Source organism: Nerophis ophidion, linkage group LG10 (assembly GCF_033978795.1).
Source record: "Nerophis ophidion isolate RoL-2023_Sa linkage group LG10, RoL_Noph_v1.0, whole genome shotgun sequence".
NCBI lineage: Eukaryota > Metazoa > Chordata > Actinopteri > Syngnathiformes > Syngnathidae > Nerophis > Nerophis ophidion.
The window spans coordinates 17,817,812-17,834,129 of record NC_084620.1 but is presented as its reverse complement, the minus strand read 5'-3'; positions in this window follow the sequence as shown (position 1 = coordinate 17,834,129).

Sequence of the window (16,318 nt, the reverse complement as noted above, 5' to 3'; positions counted from 1 at the left end):
ACAGAACACTGGCAACCACAGACTGGTAGTACATCCACAGGAGTTTTTTTTACAAATGTTGAAGAAGTGCAGTCTCCTGAGGAAGTACAGCCTGCTCTGTCCTTTCTTGTACTGGTGGTCCGTGTTAACAGTAATTATACACTCCGCTAGCACCAAATCCCCCCATCCCTTCCGTGCGTCGGATGAGGTGGGCGGGGTTGAGGGGGCGGGGTTTGGTGCTAATGTAGTCTGGAAGAGTAGGGATGCATGGGATTCTGGGTATTTTTTCTTTTTTGTTTATGTTGTGTTACACTGCCGATGTTCTCCCAAAATGTGTTTTTCATTCTTGTTTGGTGTGGGTTCACAGTGTGGCGCATATTAGTAAGAGCGTTAACGTTGTTTATATTACAACCCTCAGTGTAACCTGTATGGCTGTTGACCAAGTATGCGTTCCAGTCACTTTTATGTGTTGACAGTAGCTGAATATGAAATGTGAACAATCGACACGGAGATCGCGTGATCTAAAAACGGGCGCGACATGCAGTAGAAGAGGTTAAAGACATTGCCATCACTGCACACCCTCAATATTGATGTCCAGGTGAAAATTGGAGAATGTAATCCCTGGGTGATTTCTGAGAGAGGCACTAAAATCCGGTAACCTCACGGAAAATCCGGAAACCTCACGGAATAGTTGGTGGGGCCGGCAATATAGCAGCTGAGCTACAGCAGAGTCATCAAAGAGCCGCATGCAGCTGCGGAGCCGCAGGTTGCCGACCCCTGATGTATGATGTCTCAGGCGTGATTCACTACAATCGGGCCCCACAGCACACTGGATTCATACTTCATTGAAATACCACAACACTGGATATTGTTTAAAGGAAATATATTTTAATTTAAAAACTTGCACACAAAACATAGCAAACAAATATAAAATGCAAAACAAACCATTTACAATATAGGTCTTTTAAATAACTTCACAGTGAAGTAAAGTTATTTACTGGAAAGTTTAGAGCAGATGCGCGGTCAGTGGAGTTTTATTTATTTTATTTTTTTCGCGCACGCGTACTAGGTCTTGTTGCGCCGGCGGACGGATGGGGGTGGGGGTGTGTCTTAAACGGTGCTATTGTTGCGTGTGGACACGGATAAGATTAAGTGTGATTTACCCTGGATAACCTTATCCGACTTAGTGTAAACGGGGCTTAAAATTCCACTTCCTGCCGTTCATTGAGGCATATTTAAACGAAAGCAGGGTTACAAAAATATTAATCGGCTGTTTCTCTTGTTACAGAAATGTTTAATAAAACAACAAAACCCAGTACAAATTGATTCCTTTTCATGTGTAAAGCACTTCAGTTTTACATTGGAGTCAATATGATGGTAGTCAATACAGTATTTCTTTAGACAAGCACACAAGCAGTGAAATTACATCTTGAATTGCATTCTTCGACACTGAATACATTTTTTTTTTTTTAGGGAAACATTTTTTATATTCTGCTCAATATGAGCGTCTTAGAAATTTAATGCATAGCCAAAAAGTTAGACAAAGATGTACACAATCAGTCATCTGAAGCTATAAATTTCAGGAGTTTAAGTGCTGATGCAGCGAAATAGTTTGACAGAGCCTCATCACACTGAGTTTTCCATTATGGAAATGTCGTTGCTGCTGCCGAGACATTAAACGTGCGTGAGAGTGTACTTTATGAGCTTGTATGATCTACATACAGTACATCACTGTCGCTGTGGCAGGAAGTGGACGGCTGAGGTCATCCCCTGTCTCTTGGAGTTGTGCCCCAACGTCGTTTAGTTTGATTAGCCATAATTCATTAGCCGCTCTTGGAAAAAAATCAAATAAAACAAACCCTGGCACTTCTTTTTAATCAGTTTTAAATCACATCAGCGACCACCTTGAAGGCGCTAAAACACGACATAATGCACATGAGGCCAGTTGGCATGGTGGTTCAATTATTCAGAAAAAAGTGTCGTCATGTTTATTTGCGAAATGGATTTGAAGATCAATACATAATACCATCCATCCATCCATTTTCTAACATTTGTCCCTTTCAGGGTCGCGGGGGGTATTGGAGCCATTCGGGCGGTAGGCGAGGTACACCATGAATTGATGTACGTGGAACCTCGACTTAAACAAGTTGAAAAACTTATTCAGGTGTTACCATTTAGTGGTCAATTGTACGGAATATGTACTGTACTGTGCAATCTACTAATAAAAGTTTCAATCAATCAATCAATCAATCAATCAAAAAAACCCTGGACAAGTCACCACATAATAACAGGGCCAACACAGATAGACAGACAACATTCACACTCACATTCACACACTTGGGCCAATTTAGTGTTGCCAATCAACCTGCATGTCTTTGGAGGTGGGAGTATGCCGGAGTAACCAGAGGGAACCCACGCAATCACAGGGAGAACATGCAAACTCAACACAAAAAGACAGAGCCCTCGTATTGTGGGGCACATGCACTAACCCCTGGCCCACCGTGCTGCCCTAATACATAATACATTCGGAAAAAACAGCCAAACAAAGCTGGAAAAATGGAAAGTTTGAGCATAGATGTTTTACCTACTCGTAAAACCGATAACATACACTCAAAATACTTAGCAAAAATAAAAACAGTAGTCCACAAAATATCAATTATTCTCACTAATCAATGGCATGGGCCTCCGTCATATTGTTAAAAAAAACTGATTGAAAAAAATATTTGTTAACTCTTGAGAATATTGGAAGTCAAGCCAAGAATAATTGATTTTCATAACTTATGAATATTATGCAATTTCACAACTTTTACTCTACAAACCTATTGGCATCATTTTTTTTACATTCTCCACATATGACTATTTTAACCCCCAAAATAAACATTTATATCCATCCATCCATTTTTTACCGCTTGACTAACATAAACACGTTATTCTTGTAACTTTGCAATGAAGTCAAGAAAATATTAAAACCATTTTTTAAAGACTTTGCAACCTTTTTTTCAACAATACTGTATTGAACTGAAAAAAAGAGAGTGCAGCACTGTGAGACAAAACTTTACAAGTTTGACTATTTTTTTTATCCTCGCCAAAAAAAAAAATCTAATTTCTTTCACGTCATTTTACATAAATTATCCCGAAATATTAAAACATTTACTAAAAAATTCTATTGGAAAAATGTTTTTGTAATAAACTACTGCCTTTTTCAAAATATTGTTATTCACTTCAAATAGGACTGTGTTGCTGTAATTTTCATTAAAATCAAAAGGCAAAAATATAACATTTTAAAAAAACAACAGCAGGTAGTCTACCTACTAGGTGGCCTAGTGGTTAGAGTGTCCGCCCTGAGATGGGTAGGTCGTGAGTTCAAATCCCGGCCATGTCATACCAAAGACTATAGTAAACCGGACCCATTGCCTCCCTGCTTGGCACTCAGCATCAAAGGTTGGAATTGGGGGTTAAATCACCATAAATGATTCCCGGGCGCGGCACCGCTGCTGCCCACTGCTCCCCTCACCTCCCAGGGGGTGGGTGATCAAGGTTGATTGGTCAAATGCAGAGAATAATTTCGCCACATCTAGTATGTGTGTGACAATCATTGGTACTTTAACTTTAAATATTGTTATTCAAATTGGCTTTGCAAAAATGTTTCCTAAATCTTCACAGAATGCAGGACTCTGAGAATAACACTACTACATTGTTCATGTAACAATTTTATCCCCCCCAAAAAACATAACTTTTTTCACGTCATGTCACATAATTTTTTAAGTATTACTACACATTTTACCATTCCAACATCATTTTTGTAACCTTACAACTTTATTGAAAAAATACAACTTTGTATTATTCACAGTACAAAGTTATTTTTTGTAACTTTACAACCATGTCAAGAAAAACTAAATCCAGATTCTAATTCTACACCCTTTTTTCACAATATTGTAATTCACCCCAAACAGGACTGTTTGTGTAATAGTCAAAGTAAACTAAGAGAATTACTCAAAATAATATTTTTTTTCTGTAGTAACAGTAGCTAGCCTCCATTAAAGGGGAACTGCATTAGCGACGCCGTGATCACTACCGTGTCTCCTTATGTTCGCACCTGAAAAGTAGATTGCTGAGGATATAATCTCACAAGTTGGTACACTGTGACAGCCATTTAGGACCCGCAACTGGTGAGCATGCTCATAGCAAAGCAAAATCGAAGATGAGATCTCATGTATGTCTTATATATATCTCCTAGACATAAAAGAGCACTAATAGTGAATTATATTTATATAGCGCTTTTCTCAAGTGACTCAAAGCGCTTTACATAGTGACACCCAATATCTAAGTTACATTTAAACCAGTGTGGGTGGCACTGGGAGCAGGTGGGTAAAGTGTCTTGCCCAAGGACACAACGGCAGTAAATAGGATGGCACAAGCGGGAATCGAACCTGCAACCCTCAAGTTGCTGGCACGGCCACTCTACCAACCGAGCTATGCCGCCCCAATCCAGATCAAAGTAGTTTTCTCATTCTTCTCAAATGTATCGGCTCGCAGTGAGCACTGTGAGAGATCTCAAAGTTGTCTAACAGTTATCTCTTTCTCTTTGTCTCAATTATGACTCAGTGAGAGATATACATGGTTTTGTTTCTCACTACTCACTGTTTTGAGTTCTTAGATGTCTCTTTTCTATTTCGGCATAAAGAAAATTGATTAGTACTGGTTTCAGTACTTCTCAATGATGTCTCAGTGAGAGATATACTTGGTTTTGTCTCTCACTGCTCACTATTTGAGTTGTTAGATATGCCTGTTTTCTGTCTTAGAAAAAAATAATTTCAAAAATGCATTTTAGTTGGCACAATTTAATTATACCTCAATCATACTCCAGTTTATCTCATGCCAACATTTGGAGAAAATAATTAATTTAGGCCATATGGATATATGGTCTGTAATATAAATGATTTATTTACAAAATGTTCTACTTAATTTGTTGATTTCTTATACACGGGCCATGCATAGTAACTCAGTGACTACAATTGTGAGATTTAAAACTGAACCCAAACAATACATCTGATTTGATCACAAGACACTTTTTAAGACCTTTTAACATGTGTGAACTTTCTAAAGCAGTGGTTCTCAAACTCTTTTAACAAAGTACCACTTCAGAAGATAATAATAATATTATAATATTACAAACCCCGTTTTCTTATGAGTTGGGAAATTGTTAGATGTAAATATAAACGGAATACAATGATTTGGAAATCATTTTCAACCCATATTCAATTGAATGCACTAAAAAGACAAGATATTTGATGTTCAAACTCATAAACTTTATTTTTTTTTGCAAATAATAATTAACTTAGAATTTCATGGCTAAATTCTATGCAATAGCTCGTGGAGAAATGTTGTTCTGAAACTGTTCGACAATTTCTTCCAATCGAAATCAACTCACATCCGCCCACTAAATGCACATGTGTGTTTTCCAGGAAGAGCAAACATGATTGGACAGATTCATGGGGTGCCGTGCCAAATCTCGCGAGGATGTTGTTGGGATCCACATCCCAGAATTTAGATAAAGTTGATTTTCTCCTTATATTTCCATCTGAAAATAACCATTTTTGGCTATGAGTAACTTTCAAAGGATGGCAATTGAGAAAATGTACGCTTTCTATCAGACGGCGGCGGACATCACGCGTTGTTTGCCATCAATTAACGTCAGAAAAAGAATCGGGAAAACAGTAGGTGGCATAACACTTGAACGTTGTCTGTGACTACCTTTAACCAAAACAAGGAAGAAGAAGAAAGAGAAAAATAAATAGAAGAAGAAGCGGGGAAGTTTTTGGAAACAACGACCGCACGGCTTGTGACATTAGACTTGGAGAGGTAAGTATCCTAATATTTTTTAGTTGGTCAACCAATGTGAAGTGAAAATATTTAACTGTTGTGACAACGGAGTGGTCCTTTGGTAGGTTGCGGTAACACTAATGGCGTCTGCCCAACAAGTAATGTTATCATACATAATGACCTTCACAATTAGATTTCGCAGTGCATATTAATTTGGGGGTCTTAACTTAAATATGTTTTATAATACTGTTGTTGTTAAAGTGACAAATTATGATTGTTTTAACCTGGTCAAAATGCACAAATTTATGGTCAACCTCTTCAATACAAAGTCATTGGGGCTCGAGATTATATTCATGACCTTTTTGTTAAAAATAATATAACTTTCTTAATATGTACCCCGTTATAAAAAGGTGCCATCAAGCCCACAGCACCTCAAAATAGATACAAATTAAAATAAGAATCAAACTTCTGCGGCAGCGGCGTTCCATCCGCCGCCGCCACCAGTCGCGTCCTCGGTGGATTCCGGGACACGGGACTTGGCGACCCTCCACCATGTCATCCCTCTGCCCTCCCTTCACTTTTGGACTGTCTTGTTGTGGGGGTGGGTGGGTTTTTTTTTTCGCATTTGGTGGGATATCTGGGATCTGTCCCATAAAGGGGGGGTAATGTCACGATCCGCCACCCGGATCCGACATAGTTTTAGTTCTTGAGTCCTTTTCTGTGTTTTGTTTATTTTTGGACTCTTCCGATCCCTTTGCTTGAGCACTTCCTTGTTTGTTCAGTTACTATGGTTCCTCATTTGTTCCACCTGCCATGCCTGTGGCAATTGTTTGTTTCTGTATTTAAACTTCCCTCCTCCCTTTGTTCGGTCTTGGTTCATCATTTGCTACTTGCAACAGTCATGTTGGTTTCCGTAAGTCTTTGTATTTTTGCTAAGTCTCGTCTTGGCTTCCGTGCATTCGGCACACTCTTCTTGAACTATTTCAACTCCATGCTAAATGTAGCATTAGCTTCCCGTGCGTAGGCACGCACTTTCTTTTCTGTTTGCACCAGTGTTCTTTTATCTTTTTGTACATTAAAATCAGCTCTTACCTGCAATCCTGCCTGGTCCGAGTCCTGCAGCATCTTGGTGTGACAACTCGCGCATCAAAATGCGTTCCAAACGTGACAAATAATGAAGACATGAAAAAGACATACATAAGATCTATTTTATTGCTCATACAACTCATTTCTTTCTCTTTTTATTGTCCTTCAAAATAAATGAGACATAATTGAGATCAGTGGAATACATATATGAGCTCTCCTCACTGTATCCCACTTCTCAAATATTGCTCAGATGGTTGTCTCAACTCAACCTCCTTTGTCTCAGTGATGTCTTGTCTCTTTTTAGCTTATTTATTGCTCCTAAGGGTGCCTTAGTAGCAATAAAAGAGAAACAATTGATCACAGAGTTAGACAGATATGAGAAGCTCAAAATGTTCTCAAGATACGAGATTAAGCAACAGATGAGCAAGCACATTTTTGTTATGGGTGATACAAAAATACGCTTGGTACCACCATCCCTTTTCTTACTGGGGATTATGATTCATTCTTCACCTAAAGGGGAATATATGAAACATCCTAGCAGTCGGCATCCTAATGACAGCAGACCTTACACAGTAAGTGATGTTTTGATACGTGTGTTGGCTCTCAAAGTCTGCAGTGAGCAGAAATCTGTGATGAAGGGAAAAAAAACAGCTAATATCATGATGCGTTTTTTAAATCAATGCACCTCGCATGCTTAAAATAATCAAAATACGTTACTAAATATCATAAATGTGCCCGTTCTACATTACCTATATATTTACATCACATAAATAAAACCCTAATGGAAGTGTTTGGAAGTTTAAGGGCTTTATAAGCGGATTTGTGCTGCTCCCAAAGGTGCCATTGTAAGCAAACGTTTGATCGCGTTTAAATATTTAGAATCCCAAAAAATATATAACATCCATTGTCATGTCTCTCATAATGATTGCAAACAAGCAAAATTCCCAAAAAAGTGAAATTTTCCTGTAAAAAACATCCAAACACCTCCATTAAGGTTTTATATACGGACTAAGTATATATGTATTTGGTACATTCTTATTACCATGAAATATTTCCGTATTTTACTCATTTTAAGCATACGGCAAAGCATTAATTTCACAAACACATCACTATGCGCACTTTTTTCCACTCACTGCAGGCCTATTAAAACATTTACTGTACAATGACTGCTCTCACTGTGTTGCCGACTGTTAAGATGTTGATATAGTCCTGTTTAGATGAAGAATGTCACAATCAGGGTAAAAAAAAAATTGGGTGCAAACCATTGTCTTTCGGGTGTCTTTCTCGGAGTGTAAATTGGCTGTCGCAATGTACCAGCTTCTCAGTTTATGTCCACATTTTACTATCAAAGTGAGAGGCATAAAGAATCGAGAATAAACTTTTACAAGCTCAGAGATAGCCGCTCACCTGCTGATGTCAGTACAGCGGCATTAGGAAGTTACCTCTCTCTAATCAATGCGCCGCTAAACGTAGGTCCTTAACATCGTGGCTTATAATTTCACTAATATTTGGTTAATATTCAGGTCACAAGCTGTAAATGGAGTATTGCTGGCACTTTTTGGATGGTAAATATTTATTAGGTTTCATGGTTGGCTTAAACGTAATAGACGCAGTGACGTCATGGCTTCCATTAGCTCAGTTATAAGCAGACGTTTATTTACTAGTTGGAAAGCATAAAAGAGACATGTTACCAAAATGTCAAAAAAGTGCATTTCCCCTTTAAATATTTTTTGTTACGGCTCAGACTACTGCCAACGTCGCTCATCCGTCCGTGCGCACTTCGGGACACACCCACGGGCGTGGACATTCAGGGACGAGCCAGGCGCGTCTCCGCCCTGCAGGAGCCGCCAGCTGCAATCAACAGAGGTGTGGACTCGAGTCACATGACTTGGACTCGAGTCAGACTCGAGTCATGCATTTGATGACTTTAGACTCGACTTGACAAAATGTAAAAAGACTTGCAACTCGACTTTGACTTTAACATCAATGACTTGGGACTTGACTTGGACTTGAGCCTTTTGACTTGACATGACTTGCTACTTTCCCCAAAACAGAAGGATTAAAAAGTTATTCAGGAGCGCTCCGTATCTTCTGTTGTGTACGTGTGTTTGTCAACATGTGTGCGATGACAGCCTGTGCGCTACCTGTTCGCTACCTTATTCATACTTTTTGTCAAGTGATTTTTTTTAAAGCAGGGTTGCATGTTGTACGCACACATAAGGTTACGTTAGTGAATGTATCACACACAGTAACGTAACGTTAGACGGCGGTCAGCAGCATCACATATTTTAGCCACCTACAAAAAGACAAACATAGTCAAATAAAGGTCAGTTAAAATGTATACTATATTAAGAATATGTGTACATATTCCATAGGGCCCTGACATCTGAAAAGTACAGCACTGTTCATTGTTATGTTCATGTATTTGTTATGTTTTTTATGTGTATGCACACATAAACACATATATAGTGTGAGATGAGATCAATGAGATAAGGTAAGAACAGGATAGAAACTGCTGTGGAACTACTTACAATGCAATATCCCATGGAAATACAATGTTAACACTTTTGTGCAAATAAGTACAGTTGCACTTGTTTTTTGAAATGTGTTTATACTGTAAAGGAATGAGTTAAATGTTTAGAATAACTGGTTAATAGTGCTATTATGAAGTGCAGTGTCAGCACTGTTTTTTTTTAAGAATAAATACATACAGCGTTTTAATAGCATACACAATCTGTGTACATATATTAGTCTGTGGTTAAAAAGACTTGAAATGACTCGAAACTCTAAATGCAGGACTTGGGACTTGACTTGAGACTTCCCAGTATTGACTTTGGACTTGACTCGGGACTTGCCTGTCTTGACTCGGGACTTGACTCGAGACTTGAGGGCAAAGATTTGAGACTTACTTGCAAAACAATGACTTGGTCCCACCTCTGGCAATCAATCACCGGCAATCTTTACACCTGACAGTAATGACGGAGCTGCCTTCATAAGCCTGGACAACCTGGCATGCCGGCGCCGGAGTATAGTCCTTTGTACCTGTGTACGCATCCTGTATCTGGCTTCCATCCCACATGCTCACTCTTCCCCTGCGACTCCCGTGTTTCTGTTGTGTCTGATGTTCCTGTTGTCTTCCAGCAGCGCTCCCCGTGTTCTCCTGTGATCCCCTGTTGTTCCCCTTGCCTCCGGGACTGCCCTTTTGGATTCTCGACATCACGCTTGGACACGTTTCTTTCGACGCCTCTCATTCGCCCTGGATCCTCTGCCTTCCCCACCGACTTGATTTAAAAATATTATGAATATTTCTATTTCCAGGTGTACATGTCACAACTGTGTGAACATGGAGACAGTGGCTGAGTGTGCCTGCTGTCATGAGATACAGGCAGTGGCCAGACTACCCGGGCTTTCAATCTGTGTGTCTGGATGAATGGGTGCTGCAGACAGCGTATTACGCCTACATACAGCAATATGGCGTGCTGCAGCAACAGCAAAATGAGTGAGGCACTAAGTTTAAATAATTCTTTATTCTATCAACCTTTGGAAGATAAGTCAGAATGAGCACTTTCTTATCTTATTCTTATTCTGTGAAATGTACTGTGCTACAATGTACATGACATCATATATCATAGAACAGGGGTCACCAACGCGGTGCCCGCGGGCACCAGGTAGCCCGTAAGGACCAGATGAGTACCCCGCTGTCCTGTTCAAAAAATAGCTCAACTAACAGCACTTACCCGTGAGCTGCCTCTATTTTTTAAATTGTATTTATTTACTAGCAAGCTGGTCCCGCTTTGCTCGACATTTTTAATTCTAAGGGAGATAAAATTCAAATAGAATTTGAAAATCCAAGAAAATATTTTTAAGACTTGGTCTTCACTCGTTTGAATAAATTAATTTAATTTTTTTACTTTGCTTCTTATAACGTTCAGAATGACAATTTTAGAGAAAAAATACAACCTTAAAAATGATTTTAAGGTTTTTAAACACATATACCTTTTTACCTTTTAAATTATTTCCTCCTCTTTCCTGACAATTTAAATCAATGTTCAAGTATTATTTTTATTTTTTTTGTAAAGAATAATACATACATTTTAATTTAATTCTTCATTTTAGCTTTTGTTTTTTCGACAAAGAATATTTGTGAAATATTTATTCAAACTTATTATGATTAAAATTAAAAAAAATATATTCTGGCAAATTTAGAACATCTGTACAATTAAATTTAAATCTTGTACGGGAGCCTGTAAAGGACTTTTTACCTTAGGGGGATGACTCGAATTATTTTGTATTCATGCAATAATCTAATCTAAGAGAGAGTGAGAGGAGACGGCTTATACAGTTTAACAATTTACTATATAATAACCAGATGGACATACAATAGCCAGACATGAATTACTGTCATACACTTTTCCCCACTCACACGTTACCTCCCCAATAGAACAACCCACACTAAGCCAATCACACAACAACAACACACACACACACACAGTCCTACCTGGGCCCCTTGGCTGGGCCAGAAGATTGTCCGTTGCGGTCCTGATGAATCGGTGGTGAGGGTTGTCGAGGTGCGTGTTGGATGAAATGGCGTCCAAATCCGAAAAGGAGCAAGCCAGAGGAAGTCCAAAGTCCAAGCGAGGGGCTAAAGGCAGCAGAGCGAGTCCAAAGTCCAAAAACGAGTTTGGGGATCCAGGAAGGCAGAATGGGGGCCAGGAGGGAAGCAGCGGTGGTGACACAACACTGTGGGAATAGCAGGAGAAACAGGGATCAGGGAAAACACAAGGGCACAAGGAAATAAGCAACGAGCAAGATCAGGGGGAAGTCAGAGATACGCAGCTTACGAGGAGTAGTTTACGTTCCGACATCGGGGAGTCAGCGTTGGCCATTTTTATACTGCCCTCCTTTATCAACGTCAGGTGTGTAAGGCGTGGATTGTCGCCGGCTGCTGCGGAGAGTGGGCGTGGTTCGCTTGATGAGTGCGGGGGTGTGTCTGGAGTTTGCAGCGGGGCCTCTGCGTGCTCTTGCAGCAGCAGGAAGCACAGAGTGTGTGTGTGACACAACAAGACTACTGCCAACGTTGCTCATCCGTCTGTGCGCACCTCGGGACACACCCACGGGCGCGGACATACACGGACGAGCCGCGAGTGTCTCCGCCCTGCAGTAGCCGCCAGCTGCAATCAATCACCGGCAATCTTCACACCTGACGGTAATGAAAGAGTTGCCTTCATAGGCCTGGACAACCTGGCATGTCGGCGCCGGAGTATAGTCCTTTGTACCTGTGTAAGCATCCTGTATCTGGCTTCCATTCCGCGTACTCGCTCTTCCCCTGCGACTCCCGTGTTTCTGCTGTGTCTGATGTTCCTGTTGTCTTCCCGCAGCGCTCCCTGTGTTCTCCCCCTTGCCTCCCGGACTGCCCTTTTGGATTCTCGACCTCCCGCTTGGACACGTTTCTCTCGACACCTCTCGTTCGCCCTGGATCCTCTGCCTGTCCCACGGACTTCCGTGTTCTTCGTCTCTTCACAACATTTGGTAACACACACCTCAGCTAAATACTTCACATAGTCTGTCACCCATTCCCTTTTGGATCTAGTTCACACACCATTTCCTTACTTTATTTTCTATTGTTTGATTATTATATACAGTATATATATATATATATATATCGTTAATATATATTTGTATATAAAATAAATCTTTGGACATGACTGCCACCTGGTGTCAGTCTGCCGTCATCTCCCCTTGTTTAAACTATAACATTTTTATTCACATCATTATGCAAAATGCTTTGGTAATAACCTCAATTTAAAAAATCCAACTTCTTTCACGTTATATTACATAACTTTTCACATTATATTACAACTTTTAATCAAACATTCTAACATGACCCGACACACTATTATGACTTTTACAAAAAAAAATATCCATTGATCCCAGAACCCGCTGGGATGCAGTCAAGCTGAAGGAGGAGTCCTATCTGGGCCTTTTGGCTCGTGGGACCCCAGAGGCAACGGACAGGTACCGACAGGCGGTCACCGAGGCAAAAACTCAGACATGGGAGGAGTTTGGAGTAGCCATGGAAAATTACTTCTGGACGGCTTCAAAGCAATTCTGGACTGCCATCCGCTGCCTCAGGAAGTGGAAGCAGTGAATTGTCAACACAGTGTATAGTGGGGATGGTGTGAAGCCCACCTCAACTTAGGATGTTGTAGATCGGTGGAGGAAATACTTCAAAGACCTCCTCAATCCTGCCTACACGTCTTCCTGTGAGGAAGCAGTGCCTCAGGAATCTGTGGCAGACTATTTTTGGGGCTGAAAATGTTGAGGTAGTTAAGCGATATGAAGCACCTCCATATCCGAGTCCATGGTTCTTTTCAGGAAAAGGGTGGAGTGCCATTTCCAGGTTGGGGAGGAGATCTTGCCCCAAGTGAAAAAGTTCAAGTACCTCAGAGTTTTGTTCACGAGTGAGGGAAGAGTGGATCGTGAGATCGACAAGTCAAACGGTGCGGCGTCCGCAGTGATGCAGAACCCGTATCGGTCCGTCGTGGTGAAAAAAACAGCTGAGATGGAAGGCAAAGCTTTCGATTTACCATCTATCTACGTTCCCATCCTCACCTATAGTCATGAGCTTTAGGTTATGACCGAAAGGACAACATTGCGGTACAAGCGGCCGAAATGAGCTTCCTCAGTCGGGTGGCGGGGCTCTCCCTTGGCGATAGGGTGAGAAGTTCTGTCACTCGGGAGGAGCTCAAAGCAAAGCTGTTGCTCCTCCACATCGGGAGGAGCCAAATGAGGTGGTTCCGGCATATGGTCAGGATGCCACCCGAACGCCTCCCTGGGGAAGTGTTAAGGACATGTCCGACCGGTGGGAGGCCACGTGGAAGACCCAGGACACGTTGGGCTGACTATGTCTCCCGGCTGGCCTGGAAACGCCTCGGGATCCCCTGGAAGGAGCTGGACGAAGTGGCTGGGAAGAGGGAAGTCTGCACTTCTTTGCTTGGGCTGCTTCCCCTGCGACCTGAACTCGGATGGGTGGAAGAGGGTACATGGGTGGATGGAACATCTAATGAGTACAAATATTTGACTTTTTCATGTAATATAAGGACATTTTGTTTGTTATTGTTGTAAATAAAAAAACAAAACAAAACAAAAACATTGGTTGTGTAACTCCTGTTCGGATATAGGATCATTTATGACAGCCGCCCAGATTATTTTACTTACACACTGTTATCATTAGCCTAATGATGTACTGAATAGCTTAAAATGCATACCAGTAACTATATAGAGTGGGTGACTGTTTATTTGGACAAGAGAAATTGCACTTAAGTACAAAGGTTGTTCTATAAAACGTGTATTAGTGAAAAAAGGGGATAAGTAACATTACACAAAGTACACATTTTATAAATCACACTGGTCAGCAGAACAAAAAAAATGCAAGAGCAACTAATTCATGATATGCACATTCACAATACTTCTGCAAGAATATAATCGACAATCTTAATAGCACACCTGATAATTACAGTAATCATAGCCTTCACACACTGCAGCACAATGTAACATTGCACATACAAAGGTCACCGCATAAAAATAACCGGGGCCCGCAAAATAATATAATTATCCAACTGGAAAAAGCTGGCACAATTGCATAGAGCTATCCAATAACAGTTCATTATTACTTCAAGTTCGAAAAAAGCAGCGGTCAAAACAGCGATGGCGTCCAACAACTTGTGGGACGCCTCACTAACCCCTGGCATAGAGTTTGTAGTATCGACGCGGCTGTGTCCAATGCAGTCCAGTTAGGGATGTAGCCTAAAAGTCCTTGAACGTGGCCCAAACCATTTCAAAGTGGCGGAAGTCCAGCCTGACATTGTGTATTAACGTAGCCACTTGATGGTGTACGAAAAAAGTAACTTAACTTGTTCCCTGAACAGCCTCGCCTGGCATTCGAGTGACACCGGGATTAACCGCAGTCAGTGAGCACAATCTACTACCAGCACATCGTCGTCTTCCGTCGTTTGCGGCGCCCCGCCGTACTAATGCTTCTTCTTCAAAGAGTCCTTCACAAAGAACATGCTTTCCTATGGAAGTAGAGTTTCCTCACATCAACTTATATATATATATATATGTATATATATATATATATATATATATATATATATATATATATATATATATATATATATATATATATATATATATATATATATATATATATCATACTTCCCACCCTTGAGACCTCCGATTTCGGGAGGTGGGGGGCGTGGTCGGGGGGTGGGGCGGGGGACGTGGTGGAGCGTGGTTAAGAGGGGAAGAGTATATTTACCGCTAGATTGATAGATTCACCAAGTCAAGTATTTCATATATATGTATATATATATATATATATATATGTGTATATAAATATAAGAAATACTTCACTGAAAGTATAGTATTTCATTTCTTATATATATATATATATATATATATAAGAAATACTAGACTTTCAGTGAATTCTAGCTATATACAGTATATATATATATACATATATATATATATATATATCTTGATTGGATTATCCAGAGAATAGTGCTCTATACCGTGGTAGAGCGCAATATGTAGGTGTGGGAAAAATCACAAGACTACTTCATCTCCTACATATATATATATATATATATGTGTGTGTGTGGGAAAAATCACAAGACTACTTCATCTCTACAGAACTGTTTCACGAGGGGTTCCCTCAATCATCAAAATCTCCTGATGATTGAGGGAACCCCTCGTGAAACAGTTCTGTAGAGATGAAGTAGTCTTGTGATTTTTCCCACACATACATATTGCGCTCTACCACGGTATCGAGCACTATTCCCTTGATAATCCAATCAAGACATATATATATATATATATATATATGTATATGTATATGTATATATATATATATATATATATATATATATATATATATATATATATATACATAGAAATAAAAGAAATACTTGAATTTCAGTGTTCATTTATTTACACATTTACACACACATAACACTCATCTACTCATTGTTGAATTGAGAGTTGAATATTCCATCCTTGTTTTTCTAACCATATGCATGTACACTAGATGACAGTATTGTCCTGTTTAAGAGTGTCACAAAACATTGCTGTTTGGCAGACGAACTGCTTTACGGTAGACAAATTCGGACTGCTGTTGTTGTGCGTTGTTTTACCGCGCTCGGAGGACTTTAATGAAACTGCCTAACAATAAAACCACATTAGAAAAATAGAACTCGCCCTCGATCATTCTACAGTTATAACGTCATTGGACGGACACGATCTTTATACACGTCACTTAGCTCCGCCTGAATTTCGGGAGATTTTCACGAGAAAATTTGTCCCGGGAGGTTTTCTGGAGAGGCGCTGAATTTCGGGAGTCTTCCGGAAAATCCGGGAGGGTTGGCAAGTA